Source organism: Hypanus sabinus, chromosome 6 (genome assembly GCF_030144855.1).
Source record: "Hypanus sabinus isolate sHypSab1 chromosome 6, sHypSab1.hap1, whole genome shotgun sequence".
In the NCBI taxonomy this organism is placed as follows: Eukaryota; Metazoa; Chordata; class Chondrichthyes; order Myliobatiformes; family Dasyatidae; genus Hypanus; species Hypanus sabinus.
In genome coordinates this window covers 63,750,845-63,773,914 of record NC_082711.1, presented here as the reverse complement: position 1 = coordinate 63,773,914, position 23,070 = coordinate 63,750,845, and the positions used below count along the sequence as shown (strand labels likewise).

Here is a 23,070-nt window from a genome sequence, read left to right as displayed (position 1 = left end):
TTGAGAGGCAACATATCATCCAGGAGTACTCTTCATGTCCCTAAAATCTTTTGTTTGTTCCCCAAACTATTCAACCCCTGCCACCACTGTTTCCTCTTCTTACCCCTTCCTTTCTGAGCCATAGAGTCAGACTCAGTGGCAGAGTCCTGGCCCATTCCACTTTCCTCTTGTAGGTCACTCCTCCCCATGCACCTCCACCCCCCCTCCGCAACAGGGTCGAGTCTACACGGTCTCTCTCCTTTTCCCTCTCCTGACAGTCACCTAGCTACCTGCCTCCAGCAACTTAGTGGTGACTACGTCCCAGTCATTTTATCTTCTCCTCTGTCTCCCATATGCGCCAAAGGTCAACCATCTGCAGCTCCTGTTCCCTAACACCGTCAGTGAGAAGCTACAGTTGGATGAGGTCCTCACAGACCTAGCAATCAGAGAGACTGGAGATCTCCCACAATGGACATTGGAAGCACACCACAGCTTTAGGATCCATTGTCGTTATTTTAGCTAGGCACTAATAAAGTTATTGGAAACTTGACAGAAACTTTAACCTAGCCTCCAACTACTCTTTCCAAAGCTTCAGTTTCCCCACTCTAACTCAGCCCCACTCACACAATGGTCACTCCACTTAAACCTAACTTCTTTTTATTGACCGTTGCTAAGTGCCTAATTATATTCAAACAATCTCAATTTCCACAGCAAGTCCTAACAGGCCTGGCTCACTTTTTAAATCTGGTGCTAAAACCCACAAAATAAATTACAAACAGTAGTTTTGATGTGTATCTCTTTAATACTTTTTACAAAAGAAGTCTCTAAAATACAATGAAATTGGATCATGTCATTTACTGCAGAAAGCATATTATCAGGTTTCCCTTTGTATTACCACATTTCCTTGCAATCAGCAGGTAATTTTTGAGAGGGACTCAACAAATTTCTCACCGTTAACAGCTTCTAGAAATGCAGCTGATAGTTCGCGGGCCAATATCCAAAAGCCTCCAGGTCCCTTCCTTGGACCCATTTACCTTTTTAATTGTTGGTTCTGAAGTGTCTGCAACCAATTTACAAGCTTATCCAGTTTCAAAATAGGTGCTGACTTATTACTTACAACTTGTATATTTTGTTGTATAACTATGTCAACCCAAAACCAGAAGGCATAAACTACTCAAATTTACAAGATTCTGAGTACCAATTTTGTGCCCACATTTGGCCTCTGTGATTCTGCTACTAAAAACCATTTGCTGAATTTATCAACAGAGCAACAATGTCTGGTTTTCTGCTGGTTTTATGTTGTCTTCTCAGAAACTACTCTCTAATTGGCTGTGTATGGCTTTTGGACATCCTGCAAGAATGAATGCGCTATACAAATCTTCACTAATATATGTCTTTTCTTTTTTTGTGTTTCAACTATCAAATCAACAATACAGAATTAATTACAAAATATTCCACTTCCTTCTTCTCCTCAATGATGTGCTTTAATTTGCAGCTTCACAAAACTAAGTTAATGTGATTTAAATGTTCATGGTTTTTTCCTAATTGTGTTTGTATTCAGTTGCAAACATATTTGTGTTATGGTTTATATAATGTCAATTCTTGCCAAAGTTGCTGAATCTAAAAATTCTTGTTTGTAATATACATGGATGAATAATTATGCTCAAACAATTCCAGGGGATGTCAAAGACTTTAAATTGTGTCATTATTGCCTGTGCAAATTGAGCACAAAACAAAATGTTATGAATATTTCTGTGACATTCAGTCTTTGAAATTGCAACCACATTTTTTAGCCTTTTTTTTATTCCCTCTCAATCACAGGATAAACAAAAGGCTTCACTGTATATTTAGTTTTATGGTAGCTGAAGGACTGGCCATGAGGCAATTAGATCAAATTCACACGAAAATGCTTTAAAATCTAAAATTGCCAGCAACAAACATAATACTTAGCTCGGTCTTCACAGATGTACTGTGAAATCCAGGCGTAACTGCTGTGCTTAGATGTCTTCAATTCAATTGGTTCTCAGCTGGGTGGCTTCAGAGACATTTACTTCCCCATGATCATGCAAACCTTAGGAGAATAAATTATTCCTAAAGTAATATAAAAAACAATTATTGTTCTTAGGAGTGAAATATGCTATACAGTACATTTCCAAAATGCCTGGGATTCCAACTGATAGGATGAAATAAAGTATTAAAGTCATGCACTTTAAACTATGAGACTAATTTTTCAAATTATTTTGCTACATTACACTGATGTTAAGTAGCCAACTTTCAGTCAGGCTTCAACAAAATTGGGATGAAATCAAAATAGCTGATAGCTAAATTAATTCCATATCATACCTTCAATGCTTTGGCTGCTTTACAGGGTTTCCTGGTCATTAAATTAATGCAGTTTTTCCTCTTTCTACTTACTCAGCGAAATTGCTCAAAGCCTTGTCCTCCAGCAGTCATTTACTGCTCCTATCTTAAAATGACAATACTCACACAAAGTCACACATTTGTTAAAAAACACTGTGGGTCTGCAATGGTCCTGATTTTTATGCTATTGCCAGAGTATCTGGCTTGGCTGCAAATCAACATCTGGGGAGCCCCAACACATTTGTTATAGGTGACAAACAAGATTTCCAGCTAAACCGCTTTCTCTCAGCTTGATGTCAGCATGACTGAAAATAAGCAAATAATCCTGAGCAAGGAAAGTGAAATGTGAGAAGAGGTTTATATAGGATTGTTGAAAATCATCTGATCTACAGAAAACAATAGCCTTCCTGGATACATACAGAATGACCAAGTGACTGGGCCTCAGACCAAGATGGTGCAATGATTCGATGTGACAGAGGCTCAGCTGGTAGAGCTGTTGGCTCACAACTCCTGTGACACAAGTTGAATCCTTGTGTGGAGTTGGGCATTCTCCCTGTAATTATGTGGTTTTCCGCACCAGGGGATCCACATTTCAAAGCCATGCAGGTTGGTAGGCTAATTAGCCACTATAAGTAAACAGGTGAGTGACAGAATCTGCGGCAGGGAAAATAAAGTGGTCAGTGTAAATGGGGACTGGATGGTTGGCATGGATTAAGTGAGCCAAAGCCCCATTTTCCTGCTATTTAACTCTCTAACCTTATGAACTGATTTACATACAAGTTCTAAACACAAGTGATTCTGCAGATGCTGGAAATCCAATTAACACGCACAATATGCTAGAGGAACTCAGCAGGTCATTAGGACTGGAAAGGAAGGGGAAGAAGCCAGAATTAGGAGGTGGGGGAAAGGGAAGGTGTGCAAGCTGGTAAGTGACAGGTGCAGAGAAAGGAAGGTGTGTGGGGGAGGGGAATGAACTGGGAAGCTGGGAGGTGATAGGTGGAAAATATAAAGAGCTGAAGACGGAAACCAATAGGAGAAGAGAATGGACCACAGGAGAACGAGAAGGAGGAGGGGAACAAGAGTGAAGCGATAGGCAGTTAAAGAGAAGTTAAGAGGTGAGAGGGGAGCCAGAACTGAGAGGAAAAAAAGAGAGGAGGAGGAGGGGAGAAATTACCAGAAGTTAGAGAAATCGATGTTCATGTTGTCAGGTTGGATGTTCTGTGGGAAGAATATGAAGTGGTGTTCCTCCAACCTGAGAGTGACCACATTGTGGCAGTAGAGGAGGCCATGGACCAACATGTCAGATGGGAGTGAAATTAAAATCCTGCCTAATGCAGACTGGGTGAAGCTGGTCTGAGAGAGTTGGAAGGCTGAATTTAGACACTAAAGATTTTCTAGGTTCCAGAAGTGTAGGGTTACAGAACGCGGAACAGTACAGCACTAGAACAAAACCTTCGACCCACAATATCTGTTTAACAATGATGCCAATTTAAACTTATCCTATCTGCCTACACATCCAATCCACCACTCCACACACACGATTTCTAGTTCTTCACGTGCCTGTCTAAATGCCCCTTAAGATAAGATAAAACAAGGGATTGTCCATAATGCTCCCCTAGCTTCTGCAGGATTCTCCTCTCAGACACAACCACCAGGGAATCCAGTTCCACCCCCAGAACAGAACCAGCCTTGCTGTCAAGCTTATCGATCTTTTTGGCATCATCTGCTCTCTCCCTGCTGCCCCGGAGACTACAGTGTAGAATAGAATGCAAGCCAGCACCAAGTCGTAGAATATCTGCAGCGTAGTGCTGCAGACGTTGAATGTTTGGAGCTTCCTGGGGAAGAACAGTCGGCCCTGTCCCTTCTTGTACAGGGCCCCTGTGTTTTAGTCCAGTCCAGTTTATTGTCCAGGTGATTTCCCAGGAATCTGTAGTCCAGAGGTCGTCCACATCCGTTCCCCTGATGAAGATGGGAATGCAGGGTGTTTTCACCTTCCTGAAGTCCACCATCAACCCCTTTGTCTTAGTGATGTCGAGCTGCAGATGATTCAGCCCACACCGCTCAACAAGGTTGTCCACCACTCTTGTGTGCTCAGCCTCTTGACCCTGGCTGACACAGCCCACAACTGCCGAATCATTAGAAAACTTCTGCAGGTGGCTGGCCTCCAAGTTGTATCTGAAGTCTGAGGTGTAGACGGTGAACAGGAGGGGGGCACAGGACATTCCCTGAGGTGTCCCTGTGCTGCTAACCACAGTATCTGGTACACAGCTCTATAATCTCATGTACTGTGGCCATCTGGATGGGTAGTCTGTAACCTAGGACACTAGTAGAGCATCCACTTGCATCCCCCCTAGCAGGTCATATGGTGTTAAAAGCACTGGAGAAATCAAGGAACATGATTCTCAGAGTACTGCCTGTCTCATCCGGATGGGTGTAAGCCCATTGAAGCAGAAAGATAGTGGCATCCTCGACTCCAATACGTGGTGGGCAAGCAAACTGTTGGGGGTCCAGTGATTGATTTATGATGGTCCAGAGGTGTGTCAGGACCAGTCTTTCTCATGATTTCATAACACGTGAGGTCAGTGCCACTGGCCAGTAATCACTGGGCATGGTGGGACATGTCTTCTTGGGTACAGGAACTAGGCAGGATATATTCCACAGTACAGGGACCCTCTCCAGGCTCAGGCTTGGGCTCAGATTAAAGATGTATTGAAAGATTGCACCCAGTTCAAGTCTTGCTATCACACCTGCTTCCATCACTACATCACAGCTAATGTATTCCTCACAAATACCGTGCAAAAAAAAAATCCCTCGCAGCTCTCCTTTAAACTTTATCCCTCTCACCTTAAATGGTTTTAATATTTGATATTTCCTCCCTGGGGAAAAGACGATCTATGTCTCTCATCATCTTCTATATTGCTTTCAGGTTTCTCCTCAGCCTCTGATGCTCCCCAGAAAACAATACAAGTTTGTCCGGCCTCTCTTTATGGCTAACACTCTCTAACCCAGGCAGCATCCTGTGAATCTCTTCTGCATGCAATGCAAAGTCTTCATACCCCCCCTGTAATGTGCCAGCTAGAACTGTACATCATACTCCAAAATGTTACCAAATCAAAATTTCAGACATTGTTACATGAAAAATCCCCCATCAGGCCAAAGTGCATGTGGTCCAAGGAGCCAGTAGGTTTCATGCCTCTTTTAACCCTTACATACTGTTCATATTCTATACCTTCACAGTATGGTCTGGGTCAATTTTGACCCAGCCCAAGAATCCCCTCATAACAAGTGTCTATACCAAATTTTGAACCACAGATCTATCTAGAATGTATAAATAGCCTAACTGACATTAATAAATGGGTGATTAAGCCTTAATTAATGTTTAAGAGATCTCAAATCCATTTTAGTAGATACGGGTCAAATTTAAACCAGAACAACTTCAATGTACAAAAATTTGTAGCACCTGTACAAAAGTATAACATTTTTAAATATTTTAATTTTTGCGCATTTTGGGTCACTTTAGGAAAAGTCATCAAATTTCAGCTAAAAATGGCATTTAAGGTGTTTTTAGTGCTGTCAAATGTCAAAACAGGTCAAATGTGACCTGGACAGTATGTAAAGGTTAAAAAAAATCTTATCCCAATACATAGGTTTTACAAAGGAGTTGTCAATTTAAGGGAGATTTCTCATAGAATTTCAGCTACCTAAGCAATGAATGCTTAAATCATTGTTATGATTGACTCCTAAACTTATTCTACATTAATATCTCAGGCTTTACCACAGTCAATTTGTAGAAGAACACTCTCTTTGTTAAGTGAAGAAACTTTTAATTATCCTTAGAAAAAAAACATTGTAAGCCAACCTTCAAGTCCATAATAGGCTTGGTTCCATGCCAAAATCACTGTTTCAGAAAATTGATCGCAATTATGTTACACACACTAACACACACACAGGGATAAATTTTTATTTGGTCTTTATTACAAGAGAATTGGAGTTAGACAATAAGGATATATTGTTTCATACATATAGGGTATTGGTGAGACTGCATCTGGAGAACTGATAAGTTTGGTCTCCTTAAGAAAATATTGCCTATGGATGCAGTCCAAAAGAGTTTCACTAGGGTAATTCACAGCATGAGAGGGTTGTTCCATCACAAGTGGCTGAAGAAATTAGATTTATGTACTTTAGAAGATTAACAACTAATCTAATGGAAACATACAAGACCCTGAGATGGCACAAAAAAGTAAATGGAGATGTTCCGATCAGAGGAAAGGTCCTAAACAGGAGAATATAGTTACACAATTAGGGAGTGGTCACTTAAAACTAAGATGCAAAGCAACTTCTTCTCATGGAGGTGGCAATTCTCTGGAATCCTCTACTGCAAGGAATTGTGGAAGCCAGATTATTGAGGAATTTAAAATAACTAGATTTTATTTTAATATCAAAGAATTGAGCGCTATGATGAAATGTCACAGAAGAGGAGATGAAGCCTAGGGTATGTCAGCTATGATCGTATTTATTGGCAGGGCAGATTTCAGGGGCTGCTGCCTGTTTTTTTTTCTGAGTTCTTATACTGTACAACAATTTGAGGGAACAAGAGGAGAACTCTGGAGAGGCTGGATGATGAAGCCAATCAGACTGTGATGACTGATAGCTTCTAATTTTTTTCCCCCACTGTTAATTTCTCTTAAATTTGTGGGGAACCGCATTAAAAGTTATGGTCACTCCTGACAATAGGTTCAGGCCATTCAACTGTATTGTGGTTCTTGAAAATGGTACGTGGACTCTTCAAATTCCTGAAAGATCCCATGTGCAGCATTGGGATACCAAGCCATTCCAAAATTACTTTTGAACCTTTGGGATAGTAACTAGCAAGGTAAATAAAAACATTGCAATTCTTTCTCTGTAACTACAATACCAGGCCTGATGAATCTGGACATCCTACTTTCTGCAACAAATGTGAATAGTCATTTCTTTCACATCCCCAAAATCCTTCAGTCTAATTTTGGGAACAAGAGAAAATCTGCAGATATTGTAAATTCAGGTAACACACAGAAAATGCTGGAAGAACTCAGCAGGAAAGGCAGTATGTATGGAAAAGAGTACAGTCGATGTTTTGGGTCAAGACCCTTCAGCAGGACTGGAGAAAAAGGATGAGGAGTCCGAGTAAAAGGGTGTGGGGAGGGGAGGGAGAAACACAAGGTGATAGGTGTAACCGGGAGGGGGAGGGGTGAAGTGAAGAGTTTGGGAAGTTGATAGGTGAAGGAGATTCAGGGCTGAAGGGGGAATCAAATAGGAGAGGGTAGAAGGCCATAGAAGAAAGAAAATGTGGTGGGGGTTGGGGGAGAGAACCAGAGGGAAGTGATGGGGAGGCAAGGAGATAAGGTAAGATGGGGAGATGGGAATGGGAATAGAAGAGGGAATGAGGCTACAGTCTGGGTAGCTTACAACCTGATGACGTGAATGTCAATTTCTTGAACTTTGGTAATGCCCCCCCTCCTTCCATTCCTCATTTTTTCTTTCTACCATGGCCTTCTGTCCTCTCCTATTCAATTCCTCCTTCTCCAGCTCTGCATCTCTTTCAACAATCAACTTCCCAACTCTTTACATCACCCCTCCCCACCTCCCAGTTACACCTATCACCTTGTGTTTCTCCCTCCCCTCCCCACACCCTTTTACTCTGACTCCTCATCCTTTTTCTCCAGTCCTGCTGAAGGGCCTTGACCCAAAACATCGACTGTACTCTTTTCCGTGGATACAGCCTGCCCTGCTGAGTTCCTCTGGCATTTTGTGTGTGTTACTTGTAATTTTGGGAGCTCATTTATATCACTCCCTTCCCACCTGATCAACTTTTCTTTTTCTTTCATCCTTCTCCAAGGTTACTGAGTAAACGGAAGTCTGTTACAAATTCAATTTTTTTTTAAGAAGTAGCTTTCTATTTTATTATCTGCAGCAGATATTTGTTCCTTTGATCAGATGAAGTATAAATTGAATGATGCACACAATAGCATTCATTCCTTTTCCAAGTCAAGGTTCTTCTTTCATAGAAAGGTACATTGGACAAAGCAGAACATCATGGACAATCGACAGAGTAAAAACTTAAATCACAGCTCCAGCATTTTATTGTTAGCTCACTTGGTTACGAGCTATCGCTTCTGAACTTACAGGAAGCCCAACCTCCATCTCAGTGGGGTGGGTTGCAAATTCATTCATCATGATGCAGGGTTTTGACCCAAAGTAGGAACAATTCCTTTCCTTCCACAGATGCCACTCAATGCACGAGTTCCTCAACAGATTGTTTGATGTTCTAGATTCCAGTACCTGCAGTCTTATGTCTCAACTTTCTCCCATTGGTATTTTCTTGAAACAGGAGATGATCTCCTTAAATTTGCAGACAGTATTCAAGCCCGCTGTGCACCTTTTAAACCCTGTGTGAGGGCCAGTGTTTCATGGAATGGCAGGTGTGATCAAATCGCTCAGAGGACAAGTTGCCCAAGATTTATATCATCCACTGTAAAGTGAACCACAGTCATCTAGCCCAAATGTCTGGATGCAGAATTCCTTTGTTTGCATATCACAGTTAATAGCAGTCAGCCTGGGAGACATTTTGGTAAAGTTCTTCTACAAGCACTTAATTCAGCAAATGGCAAATCCAATAGAATTGTGCTTACCATAAAATTCAGTGGGACTGGAGATAGCTGAAGGCAGAGTGAGTACTGTTAGAAAAATATTTAGGGCATACTTGAAGACAACTGAAATTGCCATGAGAGATTTTAATCTATAAATTGAACAAATGAACTAGTAAGGGTACAGTGGAAGGATTTATCAAGGTTTCTTAGAAACAGGCTATTTTAAATTTTGTCAGGAATTATGTAAAGAGATTAACAAGAGATATTGTGGCTGAAGTAACCACAACATGAAAGAATTCCAGATGGAGCTTAAAGGTGAACACTGGAAGACCAAAACTACTGTGTTCAACTTAAATAAGGGCAAATATATTGATATGAAAGTGAAGTTGCCCAAGATAGTCTTGGAAAATAAACCGGGAAGGTCTGTAGATGAACAGTGGCAGATAATCAACCAGCTGATATACTGTATAAAGCTCAGCATGAATTTGTCCCAATTAGAAAGAAGGTCTACATTGGAAAGAGCCACAATCTGTGATCAGCAATAAATTATGGATGATGTTCTCGTTCTCTTCCCACACTGATCTATCTGTCCTCCAAATTCTCCACTGCCACAGTGAAGGCAAATGTGAACTAGAAGAACAGGACCCCATCTTCTACCTGATTAATCTATAACGCAATGGTATGAATATTGAATTTTCCAATTTGAGGTAATCTAGTTCCCTGTGTTCATTTTGCACTCACACCGGTCCCTTTTTCTTTGGTCATCTTTCCAATTCAATCTGCCCATCATCACACACATTCTTCTAGGTTTGCTTCCCCTGATCTATCTTGCCCATCTCTTCCCCTCTGTTCATCATCCCTTTCTTATCACCTTCTTGAATCTGTCTCTACCTTTTCCCTTTCTTCTGTCTATTGTTTTCTTCTTCTCTGATTCCACCCATTAGCTTTTGTCTCTAAACCCATCCCCCTTCCCCATCTTCTCACTATCCTCATCTTATCCAGATCCACTTACCTACCAGCTCTGCATCACCCCTCCCTCTTGCCATGTTTATCCTGTACCCATCTACCCACCCAGTCCTGATCCCTAACCTCAAGTGTCAGGTCCAATTGGAAAGGTCGGTTCTGAGCTGAATCAAAGTGGTGGGGCCCAGGCCCGAGAGTGTATTGCTGCAGTCTGAGAGAGAGGAATGAGCCATTGTTTGACTGATTTAAACACCGGGCCAGATTGATGGGCTCGCTGCTTAATGAGGTTTACTCGTCTCTGTGCTGAACTGAGACTATGGCCCGCTGCTGTGATGACAGGCTTCATGGCTGTGAACTCACTTTAGTGAGCTTCAGTTCTGAATGTTATTTGCTTACTTTTTATTGTTTAACACACTTTGGTCCTCTTCTTTTGCGCATTGGGTGTTAGATGGTATTCTTCTCTTTACGGGTCTGATTGCGTTTCTTTGTTTTGAGGCTGCCTGCAAGGAGACAAATCTCAAGGTTGTATATAGTTTACATACTTTGATAATAAATGTACTTTGAACCTGACAAGTTGCATATCCCTCTGACTGAGCTCACCCAGCAGTTTGTTTATTGGTCCAGATTCCAGCATCAGTATTCTCAAGTCATCAAGGATAATGTTGAATTGAAATGTAAACCACAGAAAGTGCAAGAGATCTGGAATACATTATAATTTTAAAGATATGGCAGTGAATGATCAAAAGCCTCTCAAGAATGGAGAGCATTGAACTGAGGAAACTAACCTACAGTTAGAATTATAGGGCATGGAAACTGACTCTTTTACCTAAGTTATTACTACCAACCTGACCCAATTCCACATACCTATATTTGGCCTATATCCCTGTAAAGCTTTCCTTCTCACATGTAGCATCTTTTCCACACAATACTTGTAAACCCCTTCGTCTGGCAGCTCGTTCCATATATGCACCACCCCAACCACCCCTCAGGGAAAACAGTCCTCGTCTCTCCCTATAACACACCCTCACCAGCGCTGGCGACATCTACGTGCAGCTAGGATTTAAAGTATTATGCAACATTTTTATTGAAATAAAAAGATGAAACTGAAAATATTTCCCCTAGAAGTCTATGAGGAGAAGAGCTTGTGTGTTGGGGAACATCACAGGCTCTAAGGCAGATTTTAAATGGGCCCCAATCCCTGGAAGTATTCAAACCCCCATTTGGAAATACATTCCAGAACCACAAAAACTTTCCCACTAAAATGTCAGCAATGGGATTATTAGACTCCCTACAGAGTCTGAAGCTGTCCAACAGGCCAAAGGCAAAATTACCCAGAGCAGCAAATGACTTTGTGTGCGTGGAGATTCACACTTTAATCTGCCATTCATGAGATAAGTATAGGATGCTCAAAAGAAACTGCTAACAACAAATAGACGTGGAAAGAAATGAGCAGATGGTTCTTAAATGATTTACCGTGTATTAAGATGTAAAGATGGAATGTAGACGAACTGGAGGATTTTTAGCATTCATTTAAAACAACAATGGACTATTACATGTGTATAAGCTTTAAATGCAGTGACTAGTCATCGTACAAGAATATAATTGAAATTTAAACAGCACACCATGCAAGTAACAGGTCTCAAGAAATGACTGTAAAAAGGAAAGAGAGGCAGGAAGTCGATTAATGATGTTCAGTTAAAACAGGGGATGTGGAAAAGGCAAGAATTAAAAGGTTTGATAGCTGAAGGTTTCAGAGGAAGATACAGAGAGATAGTGAAGGAAGGCCAGAGGGGTTTGAAGGAATACAATTTTAATATCAAGGCTTTTCTGAACCAGAAGCAATCAGAAAGGTGGTGGACAAACTGATCTTCATTATATGAATAAGTTCTGAATGATCTCAAATTTATAAAAAGTTGAAGAACGAGAAAAGAGCAATCTTTGTCTAAAAGTAACCTAAGTAACATTACAGGGAGGTGGAGAATCTTGATAATGTTGTGGAAGCCATCCAAGTCAAATAGAATTAAAAACAAAATAATTTTGTTTAGCCTGCTACATTAGCCATGGACAGTTGCAGAGGTGAATATATACTGCCAAAGTTAATGCACTTTTAATCCGTTCACACACTTCTGAAAACTAATTTGCAATTACAGTATGTTGATGAAAATTGACTTGGCTTAGTGAAGGACAATTTGGGTCACATTTTTGGGAACTTTATCTTTGAGCAGAATTTTTGTTCTCCCTTGTTCTATATTTCCTGGTTTCAGCTGGGATGTGATGCACAATTCATCAGTGGTGCAATTTTCAATCTCTCAATTTTGAAAAACAAAAGCACCTTTCTCTTTCATCACAAAACTATTAGGTTTCAGCAAATGCATTTCTCCTGAGGTGATGCTTAAAGTGCCTGCATAAACTGCTTTTCTTGCAAGATCAGTAGCTTCCTTAAAAGTAGGCAAGTGGGTATTCAGTGCTGTCCCCACTACCAGCCTCTCGTTCACTGCTGCCGGAGGAATATGTCTGCATATGGCTGTCTCCCTCTGCCTCTCACTTGCTGTTCTTGAGGGAAAGTCTTTGCGTTCAAGTGATCCCTCTCTCACTCTCCTCAATGCTGTCAGACGATGGTGCTGGAGCAAATTTAATCGTTGCAGATTGTAGCTTTGGACTCTGATTTATGTTTATCATACATACTAGTTCTGGTCACTCCTTTTTCTGCTGCTCCTTTCGGGTTATTATCGAATCAGGACAGCCTGCAGAAAATAAACGGCAAGCTGAACTGAAACATGCCTCTGGATTTTATGTTTTATATTCTGTGTTTTCACTCATTCTTCTTTTTTGTTGCCATTTCCACAATTTGTTTTTTGCACGGTCAGGGGGTTTGATGTTTTTCTTTGTTTCATGGCTGCCTGTGGGGAAGATGAATTTCAGGGTTGTATGTTGCATACATACTTCAATAAATAAATATACTTTGAATCATTGTAGTTATTCTCATTTTCTGGCTGTGAATATGCTGCAGGTGGCGTTCACCATCACATCTCAAAATTTGCTACTTACTGCTATGAAAGGGGGTTCTGCATGTTTCCTATTCAAGGAGAGAAATCTCCATTTGCTTCTCCTTCGTCCCTCAAGAGCAGGTAGAGTGGACACATTTCTTCAGAGACCTCATTGGCCTGGCTCATCTTACTATAAACACTTGAGATTCTGCAGATGCTGGAAATCCAGAGTAACACACAAAATGTAGGAGGAGCTTAGCAGGCCAGGTAGCATCTATGCAGAGGAATAAACAATCAACGTTTCAGGACTGGACTGACTTACAGAAGCCTTGGAAAATCCGTGGCTTCCTTACATAAATAAATTTATTTTCAGGGGGTGGGGGGGGGGAATGCTCCTTGCCAGATTGTTCTGGTCTCTCTAACCCCCAGGGACTCTGGACTCTCTAACCCCCAGGGACTCTGGACTCTCTAACCCCCAGGGACTCTGGTCTCTCTGACCCCCAGGGACTCTGGACTCTCTAACCCCTAGATTGCTCTGGACTCTCTAACCCCCGGATTGCTCTGGTCTCTCTAACCCACAGGGACTCTGGTCTCTCTAACCCCCAGGGGCTCTGGTCTCTCTAACCCCCAGGGGCTCTGGACTCTCTAACCCCCAGGGGCTCTGGACTCTCTAACCCCCAGGGACTCTGGTCTCTCTAACCCCCAGATTGCTCTGGACTCTCTAACCCCCAGGGACTCTGGTCTCTCTAACCCCCAGGGACTCTGGTCTCTCTAACCCCCAGGGGCTCTGGACTCTCTAACCCCCAGATTGCTCTGGTCTCTCTAACCCCCAGATTGCTCTGGTCTCTCTAACCCCCAGGGACTCTGGTCTCTCTAACCCCCAGGGGCTCTGGTCTCTCTAACCCCCAGGGACTCTGGTCTCTCTAACCCCCAGGGGCTCTGGACTCTCTAACCCCCAGATTGCTCTGGTCTCTCTAACCCCCAGATTGCTCTGGTCTCTCTAACCCCCAGGGACTCTGGTCTCTCTAACCCCCAGGGGCTCTGGACTCTCTAACCCCCAGGGGCTCTGGACTCTCTAACCCCCAGGGGCTCTGGTCTCTCTAACCCCCAGGGACTCTGGACTCTCTAACCCCCAGGGGCTCTGGTCTCTCTAACCCCCAGGGACTCTGGACCCTCTAACCCCCAGGGGCTCTAGTCTCTCTAGTCCCCAGGGACTCTGGTCTCTCTAACCCCCAGGGGCTCTGGACTCTCTAACCCCCAGGGGCTATGGACTCTCTAACCCCCAGGGGCTATGGACTCTCTAACCCCCAGGGGCTCTGGTCTCTCTAACTCCCAGGGACTCTGGTCTCTCTAACCCCCAGGGGCTCTGGACTCTCTAACCCCCAGGGACTCTGGTCTCTCTAACCCCCAGGGACTCTGGACTCTCTAACCCCCAGGGGCTCTAGTCTCTCTAGTCCCCAGGGACTTTGGACTCTCTAACCCCCAGGGACTCTGGTCTCTCTAACCCCCAGGGGCTCTGGTCTCTAACCCCCAGGGACTCCTATATCCCATCACCATCATTTGCAGCACACATCCATTCGCTACCAATGCTCTACTGTAGCTGCAGGAGTGTGGCTTCTATTGTGACATCTTCCTTTAAGAGGGGTGTCAAGGACCCATAGTGTGTCACACAATGGCAACTGCAAGAACTTGCAACACTTCTTTTGGTAAAACCAGCCCAAAGCTGACAATGTCAACCTCAGCCTCACTTTATACTATTCCATGAACTGTTCTGATCTTTTACTTTGACTTTCTCAAATAGCATTAGGTGAGCGATCCAAAAGATTGCCTTAATGGAGAGAAAAAAAGATTAGATCATTTTCTGAGGGGACGATTCATCTTACTTTAGGTGAAGAATTATTCCTTTTCCAAATGAGTAAGGAAGCAAAACTGAATCTAGTGATTCAATGGTTAAAGATCCATTAAATGCCACTATCCGATCCCTAGTGGCAGGAGCTGCTGGCACCATTCTCAGTTAGTACATTGTTGACTGTCACACCTGTTATCAGTGGGTATATCAGTTATATGTGGGTAAGCGTGTCCGACGAGGGTCACCAGTTGAAAAGAAAACAGATGGTAAACAGCAACAGCATGTTAGTGCAAGGAGCTTTATTTAGTGCCAGGTGGAGAAAAGGAGCAAATGCTGCCCAAAAAGTTGTGAAGAAAAAATGTATTTACAAATAAACAAATGAAAACAAACATGTACAAAAGTTTACAAATATACAGAGGCTTTCTCTATGGCACAATTTGTCTTTCACTTTCCAACCTAACTATTCACCAACCATCAAATGCAACCTCCACACCTCCGAGCAAAGCCAAACCGAGGGTTCAAATCTGCCTCCGCCAGGCCTAAAGAGAACCAGGAAGTTCTACTGTTTCAAGACGTACAAAAAAGCTGGATGAACTCAGCAGGTCGGGCAGCATCCATTGAAAGAAGCAGTCAACGTTTCGGGTCGAAACCCTTCATCAGGACTAAAGAAGGAGGGGGCAGGGACCCTGTGGTGAACTATGTGCCTGTCTGGACACGCCCCCTGCTGACTGCTCCTGTGGCTCCTCCCACAGGCCCCTGTATAAAGGCGATCTGAGGCCTGACGCTCGGCCTCAGTCTCCAGGACATTGTATGATAGACACTCACTCCTGGTTCCTTCTTCCAGTCAATAAAAGCCGATATCTCGCCTTACGTGTCAGTGTGAGTTATTGATGGTGCATCAATTTTATTGACTGGAAGTTTTAAAACATGGAAACCGTTTTGCGTCCGGACCGGTTGGATTTGGACCCTCAAGACCCTGATGCAGCTCTCGCTTTTGAACACTGGCTTGCATGCTTCCAATCGTACTTGGAGGAGGTTCGTGCAACTGAACCCGCCGTTATGCACAGAATCCTACTCTCGAGGGTCACCCCCAAAGTTTACTCCATTATCCGGGACCTGCCGTCCTACGACGGGGCACTGGACGCCCTCAAAAGACAGTACCTGCGGCCGGTGAACACCGTCTACGCAAGACATCGTTTAGCTACCCGGCAACAGCAGCCTGGCGAATCGTGCGCTGAGTTTCTCCGAGCACTACAGACACTCGTCCGACCTTGCGACTGCAAGACGCTCACGGCAGAACAGCATGCGGAGCTGCTGGTGCGAGACGCCTTTGTGATGGGACTGAGGTCAGTGTACATGCGCCAGCGACTGCTGGAAAATGCCGACCTTACCTTAAGCTCGGCGATAGAGACGGCCAACGCTCTAGAAGCTGCTTTGCATAATGCTGACACTGTCCAGTCGCGTTATTCCCCGCCGGTTCTGTGGACACCTCAGACCCCACCGCCGGCTCCCGGGAACGAATTCGCCAACGCCGCTGCCAGTCGCGATTCCACGAGCTCCCCGACCCTGACCACGGCTGTGGCCTGTCAGAAGCTCGTGCTTTGTTATTTCTGCGGCCATAAAAAACATCCTCGACAACGCTGTCCAGCGCGAGAAGCGACCTGCTCCAGCTGCGGAAAGCGGGGCCACTTCGCCAACGTCTGTAAGTCTCAACCTCGAGCGAAGTGCAGCGCTGCGGGTGAAACGTGGGGGGCCGCCATCTTGCATGCCCGGATGTGGGCGGCCATCTTTGGTGACGTCAGCACGCCCCGTCCCCGACCCTCCGATGCTGACTGGGTCTCTGGCCACTGTAACTCTCGACCAAAGCGCCCCACACCAGCTTGCAAGGTCCATGATGGACATCCGGGTGGAGGGGCACAGGACTAGATGCCTGTTTGACATGGGCAGCACTGGGAGTTTTATTCACCCGGACACTGTGCAACGCTGCGGACTCGCAACGCGGCCGGTAAGTCGGAGGTTCCATTTGGCTTCTGGGTCGCAGTCCACAGACATCCGGGCGGGTTGTGTAGCGACATTGGTGGTGCAAGGCACAGAGTATCGGAACTTTGCGCTACTGGTCATGGCTAATCTGTGCGCACCTGTGCTATTGGGGCTGGACTTCCAGAGCCACCTCGAAAGTGTGACTATGGTGTATGACGGGCCCCTCCCACCACTCACTGTCAGGAATCCTCAGTTTTGTGGGACTTCTTCACATACCCCGCTACTGACCACACACACACACATCCCATCCAGAACCAGGCCGACAGCTGCGCTACCGACACCACTTGCGGCCTCTCCACCCTCAAGATCCCTCCCCCACCGCTGTTCGCCAACCTGACCCCCGACTGAAAACCTGTGGCAACTAAAAGCAGGAGGTACAGCGCGGGGGACAGGACCTTCATTCAGTCGGAGGTGCAGCGGCTGCTCAGGGAGGGGATCATTGAGCCAAGCTCAAGCCCTTGGAGGGCCCAGGTGGTTGTTGTTCGGACTGGGCTGAAAAATAGGATGGTGGTGGACTATAGTCAAACCATCAATAGGTTTACGCAGCTTGACGCGTACCCCCTACCCCGCATCGCGGATATGGTCAACCAGATTGCTCAGTACAAGGTGTACTCGACAATAGATCTGAAATCCACTTATCACCAGCTCCCCATCTGCCCAGAGGACCGCCCCACACCGCCTTTGAGGCGGGCGGCAGGCTCTATCACTTCCTGCGCGTCCCTTTCGGTGTCACGAATGGTGTCTCTGTCTTCCAGAGGGAAATGGAACGGATGGTGGACCAGTACCAACTGCAGGCCACATTTCCCTATCTGGATAACATCACCATCTGTGGTCACGACAGGCCAGATCACGACGCCAACCTCCAACGATTTCTCCAAGTGGCCGCAGCTCTGAACCTTACTTATAACAGGGACAAGTGTGTGTTTGGAACCACCCGCCTTGCTATACTTGGGTATGTCGTGGAAAACGGGGTTATTGGCCCTGATCCCGAACGTATGCGCCCCCTGTTAGAACTCCCTCTTCCCACCACTCTCAAGGCCCTCAGACGGTGCCTGGGTTTTTTTTCCTATTACGCCCAATGGGTCCCCCATTACGCAGACAAGGCACGCCCCCTGGTCAAGTCTACCTCGTTTCCCCTCTCTGCTGAGGCCCGCGCGGCCTTCAGCTGCATTAAAGCGGACATTGCCAAAGCTACGATGCATGCGGTGGACGAGACCGCTCCCTTCCAAGTGGAGTGTGATGCCTCCGACTTCGCTCTGGCTGCTACCCTCAATCAGGAAGGCAGACCAGTAGCATTCTTTTCTCGCACCCTCCAAGGCTCCGAAATTCAGCACTCCGCGGTGGAGAAAGAAGCCCAGGCCATAGTGGAGGCTGTTAGGCACTGGAGGCACTATCTTGCTGGCAAAAGGTTCACCTTGCTGACCGACCAGCGCTCAGTTGCGTTCCTGTTCAGCAACCAACAGCGAGGCAAAATCAAAAATGATAAGATTTTGCGGTGGAGGATAGAACTCTCCACCTACACCTATGATATCCTGTACCGGCCTGGCAGACTCAATGAGCCCCCTGATGCCCTATCCCGGGGAACATGTGCTAGCACACAGCTCGACCAGCTGTACACCCTTCATGCACAACTTTGCCATCCGGGGGTCACCCGATTTTACCATTTTGTGAAAGCTCGGAACCTGCCATACTCCCTGGAGGACATCAGGACGATGACCAGGGACTGCCAAATTTGCGCTGAGTGCAAACCGCACTTCTACCGTCCTGACACGGCACAACTTGTCAAGGCCACCCGCCCTTTTGAACGACTTTGACTTTAAGGGCCCCCTTCCCTCCACTGACCGCAATGTCTATTTTCTCAGTGTTATCGACGAGTACTCACGGTTCCCCTTTGCCATCCCCTGCCCCGACACCACTGCCACGTCCGTCATAAAAGCCCTGCGCCAGCTCTTCACTCTGTTCGGGTATCCCTGCTATATCCACAGTGATAGAGGGTCCTCCTTTATGAGTGAGGAGCTGCGCCAGTACTTGCTAGCTAGGGGCATTGCTACCAGTCGGACCACGAGTTATAATCCCTGGGGTAATGGCCAGGTGGAGCGGGAGAATGCCACAGTGTGGAAGGCCACACTTTTAGCCCTTAAGTCAAAAGGGTTGCCGGTCTCTCGATGGCAGGAGGTCCTCCCTGAGGCACTGCACTCTATCCGCTCTCTGTTGTGTACGTCCACCAATGCCACCCCTCACGAACACCTGTTCTCTTTTCCCAGGAAGTCTGTCACTGGGACCACCCTACCAGTTTGGCTGACGTCCCCGGGGCCAGTGCTGCTCCGGAAACATGTGAGGAGCAATAAATACTCCCCGCTGGTAGAGAGGGTTCACCTTCTACATGCGAACCCCCAGTATGCTTACGTGATCTTACCTGATGGGCGGGAGGACACGGTCTCCATCCACGACCTGGCACCCGTAGGTGCAGCAGACCACTACCCTGAAGGCTCTCCGGTAACTATGAACCCTGCACCAGAGGTGACACCGTGCTCACCAGGCCCTACACAGACTCCTCATGACACTTGTATCCCGGGCGTTTCGTACGCATTTATGCCGGGCGCCTCGCACATGCATGAGGGATCACCGGCGCCTAGAACAAGAACAAGCGCAACCTCCGTCCCCTGTGCAATCACCAATGTTGCCGGCATCTATGCGATCACAGCCAGTGCTACGTAGATCGCAGCGACGGATTCGACCACCTGATAGACTTGACTTGTAAGGAACTTTGCCACATGGGGACTCTTTCAAACAAAGGGGGGGGGTGAATGTGGTGAACTATGTGCCTGTCTGGACACGCCCCCTGCTGACTGCTCCTGTGGCTCCTCCCACAGGCCCCTGTATAAAGGCGATCTGAGGCCTGATGCTCGGCCTCAGTCTCCAGGACATTGTATGATAGACACTCACTCCTGGTTCCTTCTTCCAGTCAATAAAAGCCGATATCTCGCCTTATGTCTCAGTGTGAGTTATTGATGGTGCATCAGACCCTATAAAGAAGGTGGGGAGAGGGTGGAAATCCAATCAGAGGAAAGATCAAGGGGTGGGGGAGGGGAAGCAGGGAGGGATAGGCAGGAGAGGCGAAGAAGGAATCTAAGGGGAAAGCACTATGGGTAGTAGAAGAAGGCAGAGTCAATGAGAAGTGATAGGCAGCTAGAAGAGGAGACAGAGTAGAGGTGGGATGGGGAAGAGAGAGGGAGGGAATTATCGGAAGTTGGAGAATTCGATGTTCATACCAAGGGGCTGGAGACTACCCAGACGGTATATGAGATGTTGTTCCTCCAGCGGAAGTTTGGCCTCATCATGGCAGTAGAGGCGGCTATGTATGGACATATCCGAATGGAAGTGAGAGAGAGAGTTGAAGTGAATGGCAACCGGGAGATCCTGTCTGTTGTGGTGGATAGAGCGTAGGTGCTCGGCGAAGCAATCTGCGTTGGTTCTCGCCAATATAGAGGAGGCCGCACCGGGAGGACCAGATGCCCCTGCCCCCCCCCCCCTCTAGTCCTGATGAAAGGTTTCAACCTGAGACATTGACTGCTTCTTTCAACGGATGCTGCCCGACCTGCTGAGTTTTTGTGTTACGTACCCCGTAACTGGGTCACTTACCAGCAAAGATAGAGAGGTCTGTTGAAGTCTGATGGTACTATTTTTAACAGTATTTATTGATAAAAATACACAAAAATAATATCAATGCAAATATACAGATAATATACATTGTCAATACTAAATCTAAAAGCGCAGGTATAATAATACTCAATAAGAAATAGCTCTATCGTTGTCTAGGGGTTTATGTATTGTCCGATGGAAATATAAAAGTCACTTTAGTTCATTCAAGCTGCAGGCTGCAGCCTTTGGTTGGAGTCAAGAGAGAGAGTTTTAAAACTTGTCCATTCCTTTTATGATGTCAATCCTTCGAGAGTCGTTGGGGCTGATTTCTCCTTTGTGTTAGCTAAAGCTGTTCTTCCATGGCAAGACCCACCAATTCTGAGGCAAATGGAAAACGACGCGCGTGGGCTTTTCCACCGGCTTTCGCTATTACGCTGTTACAGGATTTCTAGCGTTTCTCCTGGTGCGTCTAAAGGGGCTGTTCCCCAGACCCTCTTTTATCCCCACTCACGGGGTCTCAGATGTCACTCAGGGTGGAATGATGCCATCCCCCAACCAGCCCATGTTGCCTGAGGGCTTCCATGAAGTACAGTACTCAATGCACAATTCCGTCTCCAAGAGACAATGACCTGTTCCGTGGCTTTGTATCGCTGAGGGCCAGGACATTCCAAACGTCTCTCTCTCATTTCCTGGGTCTCCTGCCCCGACTTAATAGCGATCTTGCGATTCTCAAAAAGGAGGGGGGGCACAGACGTAACATTTGTACATCTTGATTTGACCACAGCATCTGCAGTGCACTTTGTGTTAAGTTCTACTGTTTGTCTGGGGTGGGGTGGCAGGGAGAAAGAGATAATCATGTGACCAGATCATAGTAATTATTTCAGGTGCAGAGTTTAAACAGAGATTCTAACATCCTACGGTTTTATTCCACGACAACTGCCTAGTTAAACCCACAGATCAGTGTCCACGTGCTCAGATGAATACAAAAGGATAATGCCTCCCCACCAGTGGTGTTGCCTACGTAAGGTATAGTGCGCCTGCTCTCGCTAACCCAGGCATTATTTTAGGACGCCCCAAACTGTCCCTCGTGTCTTTTGGGGCTGTGCTGCTGTCTACAAACCGATGTAAAGGTGTGAGTGAAAATAAAAGAAAATGTTTGGAATGCCTGTGTCTAAAATCCCTATCTTTATGAGTTATATGTCAGCACCAAATTTCTTGGTGTTCACCTGACAGAGAATCTCACCTGGTCCCTCAACACCAGCTCCATAGCAAAGAAAGCCCAGCAGCGTCTCTACTTTCTGCGAAGGCTGAGGAAAGTCCATCTCCCACCCCCCATCCTCATCACATTCTACAGAGGTTGCACTGAGAGCATCCTGAGCAACTGCATCACTGCCTCTTTCGGAAATTGCACCATCTCGGATCACAAGACCCTGCAGCGGATAGTGAGGTCAGCTGAGAAGATCATCGGGGTCTCTCTTCCTGCCATCATGGACACTTACACTACACGCTGCATCCGCAAAGGAAACAGCATTATGAAGGACTCCATGCACCCGCCATACAATCTCTTCTCCCTCCTGCCGTCTGGGAAAAGGCTCCGAAGCATTCGGGCTCTCGCAACCAGACCATATAACAGTTTCTCCCCTCAAGCTATCAGACTCCTCAACACCCGAAGCCTGGACTGACACCTTGCCCTACTGTCCTGTTTATTATTTATTGTAATGCTGGTACTGTTTTTGTGCACTTTAAGCAGTCCAGTGTAGGTCTGTAGTCTAGTATAGCTTTCTCTGTGTTTTTTTTATTACGTAGTTCAGTCTAGTTTTTGAACTGTGTCATGTAACACCATGGTCCTGAAAAACGTTGTCTCATTTTTACTATGTACTGTACCAGCGGTTATGGTCGAAATGACAATAAAAGTTGACTTGACTTGACTATAAAGCAGTAGAGCACATTAACTGAAGGAATTGTTTTAATACTCAGTAGCAGTACCTGTTTTAATCTAGTCATTCTACTCAACTTGAGCAATATTTTAAGCCGGAATTGCATATAGATGATGTTTGACACGGGTAATCCTCTGTTCCCTGCACTTACAAGAATTGCTTTACACCACAGAAGTGGCTTCATATTAGGTGCATTGCCACCTATCAGCAAAATTCTATTACCAATTTTATTCATTAATTGAATGCTTGGACATAAGATGGCAGTGCAAACCCCACCTCCTATTCTCCTCCTGGCTGGTAGGCAGAACAGTTTAAAACCACTTAAAGCCTGAAAACATTCCTGATTTCAGTTATTTTTGCTTTGCCTTCAGTGATTAAAAGTTAAACCAGATCTTCCTCATTCTGTTTTGTTGATCATAAACAATATATTTGACTCTTAATAATGTCTAATATATGCAAGTTAAAACCAGATCATTTATATTCTAATCCATCAATTGCTTCTGTTTAATGAGTGGAAGCCAATCAATAGTGCTGGTTGTCCAGTCTATAGACTCCATTCATATTCCAGCCTCAATAGACACTGGTTCAGTCACATGAGGAGATAACCAATCTTTTTGAATCCATTACTTCAGATTCGGCAGAAACTTCAAACAAAGAGAGTCTCATTGACTGTGGGTAATTCTCAC

General features: G+C 45.4%; 1 protein-coding gene across 6 annotated transcripts in view; it reads right to left on the bottom strand.

Annotated features, from left to right (window-relative positions):
• Positions 1 to 649: 649 nt before the first annotated feature.
• Positions 650 to 23,070, bottom strand: part of LOC132395540 (uncharacterized) — a 135,418-nt gene continuing 112,997 nt past the window's right edge. Inside the window, exons 7-8 of one of the 6 annotated variants that reach the window (XR_009512657.1) lie at positions 10,326 to 10,429; positions 650 to 2,070 (exon numbers count right to left, since the gene is read on the bottom strand). The gene's annotated coding sequence lies outside the window, so the exon portion shown is untranslated. Of the gene's footprint in view, positions 2,071 to 9,964; positions 10,430 to 20,412; positions 21,270 to 23,070 lie in introns of those variants that run through there. The other 5 variants (XR_009512660.1, XR_009512656.1, XR_009512655.1 and 2 more) reach the window with 5 other exon arrangements.